This window comes from Euprymna scolopes, chromosome 37 (genome assembly GCF_053919585.1).
Source record: "Euprymna scolopes isolate OS-2025 chromosome 37, ASM5391958v1, whole genome shotgun sequence".
Lineage (NCBI taxonomy): Eukaryota > Metazoa > Mollusca > Cephalopoda > Sepiida > Sepiolidae > Euprymna > Euprymna scolopes.
The window spans coordinates 17,632,804-17,642,108 of record NC_136518.1 but is presented as its reverse complement, the minus strand read 5'-3'; the positions used below and the strand labels follow the sequence as shown (position 1 = coordinate 17,642,108).

General features: G+C 36.1%; 1 pseudogene; it reads right to left on the bottom strand.

The window, feature by feature from the left end:
- Window positions 1–2,512: 2,512 nt before the first annotated feature.
- On the bottom strand, window positions 2,513–2,659 carry LOC145261363 (U2 spliceosomal RNA; annotated as a pseudogene).
- Between the last annotated feature and the right edge of the window lie 6,646 nt (window positions 2,660–9,305).

The following is a 9,305-nucleotide window of genomic DNA, read 5'->3' as shown; positions in this document are numbered from 1 at the left end:
CCAATTAACCATTTTCATACGTTGTTGTATATTTTTCGTTTTGGTCCCTTATTCTTACTGGATTCTAGAACAAGAATTCATCTAGTCTAATAAAGTATACAGCTTGGAGAAGGTGCATCATTCTTCATAAAACTTATGTACCTATTTACTATGCCTCCCCACGGGACAGAGTTAGACACCAGGGTCGTTTTTTAACGTGGAGAAAAGGTACAAAAATAAAAATTGTCTCAGTCGTGAAGGATTTCTCCTCCACCGAAAGAGAACAAGAAACTGAAGTGCAGCATCTGAAGAACAGATGGTATTTATTTGCTCCCCCACCGAGCAAATTAGGCACAAGGCCGATTTTTAATGTGAGGAGTGAAGGGAGGGGGAAAGGGGAAAAGGGGACCAGCTCCCGAGAGGTGGGAAATGGGAGCTGGTTAAAGGTCAGGCATGTGGGGTTGCCCCCACATCTGGTCCTTGCTAGTCATAGCTAGTCATAGCTTGCAGTATCTGCCGGAACAGATGGTATTTATTTGCTCCCCCACCAAGCAAATTAGGCACAAGGCCGATTTTTAATGTGAGGAGTGAAGGGAGGGGGAAAGGAAAAAAGGGGACCAGCTCCCGAGAGGTGGGAAATGGGAGCTGGTTATTTGCTCCCCCACTGAGCAAATTAGGCACAAGGCCGTTTTTAATGTGAGGTAAAAACCAGCTCCCCCAAAAGTAGGCAAAAAGGGGGCACTCTGGTTACCAAAAATAATAATTGTCCCAGTATAGAGGGTTTCCCCTCTATTGACTGGTACAAATTATCTTAAGTGCAGCATCTGCCGGAACAGATGGTGTTTATTTGCTCCCCCACCGAGCAAATTAGGCACAAGGCCGATTTTTAATGTGAGGAGTGAAGGGAGGGGGAAGGGAAAAAGGGGACCAGCTCCCGAGAGGTGGGAAATGGGAGCTGGTTAAAGGTCAGGCATGTGGGGTTGCCCCCACATCTGGTCTTTGCTAGTCATAGCTAGTCATAGCTTGCAGCATCTGCCGGAACAGATGGTATTTATTTGCTCCCCCACCGAGCAAATTAGGCACAAGGCCGATTTTTAATGTGAGGAGTGAAGGGAGGGGGAAGGGAAAAAGGGGACCAGCTCCCGAGAGGTGGGAAATGGGAGCTGGTTAAAGGTCAAGCATGTGGGGTTGCCCCCACATCTGGTCTTTGCTAGTCATAGCTAGTCATAGCTTGCAGTATCTGCCGGAACAGATGGTATTTATTTGCTCCCCCACCGAGCAAATTAGGCACAAGGCCGATTTTTAATGTGAGGAGTGAAGGGAGGGGGAAGGGGAAAAGGGGACCAGCTCCGGAGAGGTGGTAAATGAGAGCTGGTTAAAGGTCAGGCATGTGGGGTTGCCCCCACATCTGGTCTTTGCTAGTCATAGCTAGTCATAGCTTGCAGCATCTGCCGGAACAGATGGTATTTATTTGCTCCCCCACCGAGCAAATTAGGCACAAGGCCAATTTTTAATGTGAGGAGTGAAGGGAGGGGGAAGGGAAATGGGGACCAGCTCCCGAGAAGTGGGAAATGGGAGCTGGTTAAAGGTCAGGCATGTGGGGTTGCCCCCACATCTGGTCTTTGCTAGTCATAGCTAGTCATAGCTTGCAGCATCTGCCGGAACAGATTGTGTTTATTTGCTCCCCCACTGAGCAAATTAGGCACAAGACCGTTTTTAATGTGAGGTAAAAACCAGCTCCCCTAAAAGTAGGCAAAAAGGGGTCACTCTGGTTACCAAAAATAATAATTGTCCCAGTATAGAGGGTTTCCCCTCCATTGACTGGTACAAATTATCTTAAGTGCAGTATCTGCCGGAACAGATGGTGTTTATTTGCTCCCCCACTGAGCAAATTAGGCACAAGGCCGTTTTTAATGTGAGGTAAAAACCAGCTCCCCTAAAAGGGGTCACTCTGGTTACCAAAAATAATAATTGTCCCAGTATAGAGGGTTTCCCCTCCATTGACTGGTACAAATTATCATAAGTGCAGTATCTGTCGGAACAGAGTGTATTTATTTGCTCCCCCACTGAGCAAATTAGGCACAAGGCCGATTTTTAAAGTGAGGAGTGAAGGGGAAATGGGGACCAACTCCCCGGGGAGTAGGGGAGCTGGATAGTGACAATTGGTATGAAGGGTTGCCCCTACATTGACCAAGGTCTTATATGTGGAGTTGCCCCCACATATGGTCTTTGCTTGCAGTATCTGTCGGAACAGATGGTATTTATTTGCTCCCCCACTGAGCAAATTAGGCACAAGGCCGTTTTTAATGTGAGGTAAAAACCAGCTCCCCTAAAAGTAGGCAAAAGGGGGCACTCTGGTTACCAAAAATAATAATTGTCCCAGTATAGAGGGTTTCCCCTCCATTGACTGGTACAAATTATCTTAAGTGCAGCATCTGAAGAACAGATGGTATTTATTTGCTCCCCCACTGAGCAAATTAGGCACAAGGCCGTTTTTAATGTGAGGTAAAAACCAGCTCCCCTAAAAGTAGGCAAAAAGGGGGCACTCTGGTTACCAAAAATAATAATTGTCCCAGTATAGAGGGTTTCCCCTCCATTGACTGGTACAAATTATCTTAAGTGCAGCATCTGCCGGAACAGATACTACACTTTGATCTTGGCCAAAAGGCCAAGAAATTGTTTCGTAAAACTTATGTAAGTATGCCATGGCGAGGAGATCTTATTTGAGCAGCGAATACGAAATGTGATTTTGAATTTTTAGTCAGGGTTTACTTCTAGGGAAAAGTATCCGCATGCCAAGTTGTTCTGGCAAACCCCCGTACCGAGAGACCTTAAACACTCGAGGACTGTGTCTAGTAGGCATTCAAGTTCTCTCCAGGAGGAATTCAAGTTCTCTCCAATAGGCATTTAAGGCATGCATATATATATATATATATATATATATATATATATATATATATGTATATATATATATGTGTGTGTGTGTACGTGTGTACGTGTGTATATGTGTACGTGTGTATGTGTGTATTTTAAGTTATAAAAATATATTTATGGCAATTAGCAATAATTGCGCATCTGCTTCCGCATTTCAGCATCGTAGGGAATCGTCAGGCTAAATACATGGAATTTGTGTGTTTTTATACGTAAACGAATCGTTTAGTCTAGCTAACCAATCAGATTCATTGTTATTCGCTTCCACATTATAATTAGCCAATTTCAGTGCTTCTCCCAAACAAAAGTTTCGCTTCTTTTATTTTTTTTTATTTGTGAATGTGTCGAATTAATGTAAAGTCACCCAACACGTTGTAGCCTCAGTCGCAAAGAACACAAATAATTGAAACAACTTCAACTCGCTTTTTTTTTCTTGTTCTATGACGTTTATTTGCTCATTCTCCCGCCACGCGTGACTTCTCGTTACGACTGTGACATCATCCATGGGGTTGTTTACTCAAACTTTTTCACGAATGCCATCCACGTCTCTAACGGTATCGTCTTCTCGAACGTACTCTCCTCTTTTTTATTGTCTTCTTTTTCCTTACCGTGACGTCACGACTCTGTATTTGCATATAGCTGTGCGCGCTATGCTACTCTCCTTCACATGATAAAAAATCATTCAGAAGAATTTAGAACCTGCTCCGAGGTAAAAAAAAAAAAAAATACCCAAGTTCACAAAAATGTGAACAAATTAATCCAAATAAAATGTGCCCGTCATTTTACCTTTTTTTCCGTCACAAACTTCTTCCTTTTCTTTTATTTTTTCGACGTATTTCTATAAATATTTAAAGACAACGTCTTTATACGTTGAAAGGAGAAAAATTTGTGAAATGTGGCAACAAATCTTGACAATAAATTAACGTTTCCATTTGCCGAGCGGTCTTTTTTTAATTTCAGCTGGCATAATGTATAAAATAGCGCTGTTGTTGTTCAGCCACATTCTTCTCAGGCGCTTTCTATCGATGCGTCCGATTATTATCAGGAGCGATTGTCGTCGGATCATTTTTTACCAATTTATTCCAAAATTTGTCTGCTTCCATTTCAAAAGTTCAATTTTTATTGACTAATCAAATGCTCAGCCAAATAATTTGAAAAATAAAAATAAAAATAATTTAGAAAATAAAAATAATTTAAAAATAAAAATAAAAATAATTTAAATAATAAAAATAATTAAAAAAATAAAAATAAAAATAATTTAAAAAATAAAAATAATTTAAAAATAGAAATAAAAATAAAATAATTTAAAAAATAAAAATAATTTAAAAAATAAAAATAATTTAAAAATAAAAATAAAAATAATTTAAAAAATAAAAATAATTTAAAAAATAAAAATAACAATAATTTAAAAAATAAAAATGATTTAAAAATAAAAATAAAAATAAAAATAATTTAAAAAATAAAAAAAAATTAAAAAATTAAAATAAAAATAATTTAAAAAATACAAATAATTTAAAAAAATACAAATAATAATAATTTAAAAAATAAAAATAATTTAAAAATAAAAATAAAAATAATAATAATTTAAAAAATAAAAATAATTTAAAAAATAAAAATAATTTAAAAAATAAAAATTATTTAAAAATAAAAATAAAAATAATTTAAAAAATAAAAATAATTTAAAAAATAAAAATAAAAATAATTTAAAAAATTAAAATAATTTAAAAATAAAAATAAAAATAAAAATAATTTAAAAAATAAAAATAATTTAAAAAATAAAAATAAAAATAAAAATAAAAATAAAAATACCAACATCACCCAATTACTTAAATGCTTTTTTAATACAAAATAAATAAAATAAAATAAAATAAATAAACGAGTTTATTTTTTACTAGCATTTCAGCCCGGCGTTGCCCGGGAGTTTGGAGGTGTATGATGAGCAAAAAAAAAAAAAAAAAAAAGAAAAAAAGCGGTCAATTTTTTTTAACGTTGACTCCTATTATGACCTCTTTACATTTATTATTTTGGGCTCAAATACAGTTATTAAGTTAGATCCATGTCCAAGGAACCTATATCTAAAATTTCAAGTGTTTAGACCCCAAATTTTCGGAGGGGTTTTGTAGAGTTCTCAAATGTCAAATCGTTGAACTTTGACCCCTTAACAGCCAAATTTCTGGCTTAAAACCGATCACGTCGATTTTCCCAAATCTCAGTACCCTGTATATCAAATCTCGAGCCTGTAGACCGAAAATTGACAGAGTTATTGCGTAGGGAAATGTACACAGACACACACACACACACACACACAGACACGTTCACTTTTATAGATATATAGATTTAATCAAATGGAATTCTTATTGAGATGAGTTATTATTATTATTTATTCATTTATTTATTGTGGACTATTCTCCTCATCTCTTAGTTGTTTCACAACGTTTCGGACAACTATTCCTCTGGCCTTTGGCAGGTGTGTACCGCGACGGGATAAGAACTCAGAATCTCTAAACTGCAGCCTCAGCAACTACTGTCTTCCATAGTTCTTGTCGTCTGTTAGCTTAATTTTGCTAGCGTTTTAATATTGGATCAGCGTTCGGCTTGTTCCGGCGGTTCTCGTCAGCTTCCGGTCGAGCCCGAGCCAACATCAGGGAATCAGGGTAAAAACATGAATGAATATTTTTATTTCTTCAGCACGATTTGTATTCTGCATAAGTATTTACATACTTATAGCATTCACTCTTGTAAAACAACACAGCTTGTGGAATTAGTTTATGTGGTTTTCAGACAACTTGAGAAGCTGGTGGCAAATGCTGGCACTCATATCGACGTTAACATAAAACACTATATTATGCATAGATCATCTTTATTCGTTGTATGAATTAAAATTTTATGTGCATACAATAATAATTAGTTACTTCTCACGCACTTGGATGAATGAAATCTCAGGAAAACGATAAAAAATATCAATTGCTTGAAATCCTAAACGGACGTGGATTTTCCAAGAGGGAAAGTAAATAATTATAGGACAAGTTTTGTTTCTAGCATAGATATATCTATTTGTAAGGTTAGCTAGCAGCAACAAAGGTTACTTGCGACTTATCTATAATTTATAATTGACAAAATTGGAATTGCAATGTGTTCACTCGCGGGCACCATCTTCTCTAATAATTACACTAGTAAGATATAAAACTACATTTCTAATAATGTCAGTAAATCCAGAATATATGTTTGATATATTGGAATTAATAATAAAAAAAAACTAATATGAAATATACATCTTTTTACAAAGGATTAACCACTTAAGGCCTAGAGGCAACTCGAGGATAAGGGTTAAAGAGTGTACAGTAGTCAAAGGGACAATATCATATTAATCGTTAGAAGTGTAAATTTGGTGAATTGGATTACTTAAGGGGAACGGCTCATCAAGAACTTGTTTACATTGGACTTGAAGACAACCATATTGTAGTCAGTTGGCAAGTAGGAAAATAGAAAAGAGATCCATAGACGTGCAGTTCTAAGAAAAAAAGCATTGTTCATGGAATCTACGTTTAGGTTTAGGCACAGATAAAAAGTGGGGAACATTATTGATAATGGTGTTGGCTAGATGAGTGTTTCTCGTGAACGTTTGGCAAGGGGGACCATAGATTGGAGCTCAGATGAGCACTTGCCATGAAAATAACGATAAAGCAGAGGTAGGCCCACGACGTCTCTTCTGTGGGAAAGAGGTTGCAAGGAAGAGAAAAGGGCATCCCCCGCTAGGCTACATAGTCTATTTTGAACTCTGTCTTCTAGCAGCTTCTGCCCAGATGTAGCAATAATACTCCATCCTTGGACGTACTTGGCTTTCATACATGTAGAGCATTGCATTAGCAGTGAGATATTTACTGGAACGATAGAACGATCCCACCATTTTCCGAGCAGCCTTGACAACGGATTTGATGTACGTTCCATCTCAGATCAGGGGTAAAGGTCAAGCCCAGAAGAATATATCTATTTGTAAGGTTAGCCAACAGCAACAAAAGTTACTTGCGACATCTATAATTTATAAGTGAAAAAATAGAATTGCAATGTGCTCACTCGCGGGCACCATCTTCTCTAATAATTACACGAGTAAGATATAAAACTACGTTTCTTATAAGGTCAGTAAATCCAGAATATATGTTTGATATACTGGAATTAATTAAAAAAAATAAATAAATAAAATGAAATATGCATTAAAAATATTGCATAATAAATATTGTGTATGATATATATACAGAAATAAAATTTAAGTAAAAAAGATACGAACGGCAAAAAGGGGAAAAATATAAATCTGAAAACAAGCACTCCAGCTATGGAACTAAACCTCTATGGCAAGCAAAACAGAAATTCGCGCGAAAAAAAAAAAAAGAGAACATCGTTATATATTGACGAGCACGTGTTCTAGTATAAATATAAATTATATATATTCGTACAGATAAATTTTGCGTTTACTGTAAATATGATCACTTTAATGTATTTGTGGTTAAAAGAAATGAAGTGTTATCTGTTCTACACTTGCAAATAATAATTTCTGGTGTAAAATTCGACATACTGCTGTAAAAATTCACTACTCCAAATTTTACACTGCTACCCAAAACTCGTTACTCGAAAACTCGGCGCCCTGTTGTCAAAACTCCCCATTCCACCACTCGATGCTCTGCTAATAAAACTCAACTTCAAAACACGACGTACTGCTGATAAAACTTACTCAAACGTACACATCCAAAATGCCTTCCCAGTCTCTGAAAAATCGTTTTTTGTTTTTCAAACCGGAAACATATCATTTGCATGACAATATCGCAAGCATATAAAGAGAAAAGGCGGCCAGTTTTTCATTTTTCTTCATTCTTTTTTACTACATAGGACCCTACAGGCTGCACAAAACGGGTTTGTACTAATTTTTAAAGCGTTTAATCACAGAAGTGTAACTTATCTTGCCTTTGATAGCGTTTCAAACGAGAGTAACTATCCAAAAACAGAATTCAATAACAATCAGGCGGAACTCACGTTAAAACACGTTTGAAAGCGTGTCAGTCTCTTTTTCTATAATGTTTTAAAAAATTGAATTTGTGTTGACTTGTTGATAACAAATCACGGTCACGAAGATGAGGAAGATGAGGAAATAATACACCGATAACTAGAGGAAACTGCGACAAGGAAGCAATCGTGGCTAAGTGGTTATCGACACAGACTGACATCCTGTGTGTACCAATTCAAATCCAGTTCGTTTCACAGAAACATTTTCAATTAGGAATGTTGGCAACTTTCAAGTGGTCTATCCCGTAAGTATCTGATGTTTTTCTAGAAAAGATTCTAATTAGAAATATATCGGGGAAATGAATGTCAAAAATAATCATCTAATTTATACGAAAATGAATGAATGGTGCTCAAAACAAACAGCAGGGAGGTGACAGTGGCTCAGTGGTTAACGATATGACTAATAACATGGATGTGCCAAGTTCGAATCCAGGTGGTTCTACAGAAACACTTTCACTGTATGATGTAGGCTACCTTCACGTGGTTCCTCTTGTAAGTATCCGATGTTTTTATAAAAAGAATTGCTAATAGAAAGGTATTAGGGAAATGGATACAGAGAAATTAGTCATGAATAATGTTCAACAGCAACAGCAACAACAACAACAACAACAGTAAAAAATAGAAAAGGAAAAATAAAAAAACAAGAGGAATGATAAGAGGAACAAGAATATGAAGAAGAAGATGAAGAAGGAAAGAATTAAAAGAGGAAGTAGAAGAAGAAGAAGAAGAAGAAGAAGAAGAAGAAGAAAAAGAAACAGAAAAATAAAGAACATGCGGCGGCGGCGGAGGAGGAGGAGGAGGAAGAAGAAGAAGAAGAAGAAGAAGAAGAAGAAGAAGTGGTTCCTCCTGTAAGTCCCGATATCTTTTTTTTTTTAGAAAAAATTGTTAAAAGAAAAATATCGGGGAAATGGATGCAGACAAGCTCGTCATGAATGAAGAAGAAGAAGAAGAAGAAGAAGAAGAACAACAACAACAACAACAACAACAACAATAATAACGGCAGTAAAAGTATAAAAGAAAATATAGAAGACGAAGAAGAAGAGGAAGTAGAAAAAGAATATGGAGAAGAGGAAGATGAAGAAAAAAAGAAGAAAAAGAGGAAGAAAAGAAGAAAATAAAGAAGAAGAAGAAGAAGAAGAAGGAAAGAAGCAGAAGAAGAGCAGCAGGAGGAGGAACAGGAAGAAGTGGTTCCTCCTGTAAGTCCCGATATCTTATTTAGAAAGAATTATTAAAAAAAAGATATCGGGGAAATGGATGCAGACAAACTCGTCATGAATGATGTAAACAACAACAACAGCAACAACAACAACAACAACAACAACAACAGAAAAGGGAGAATA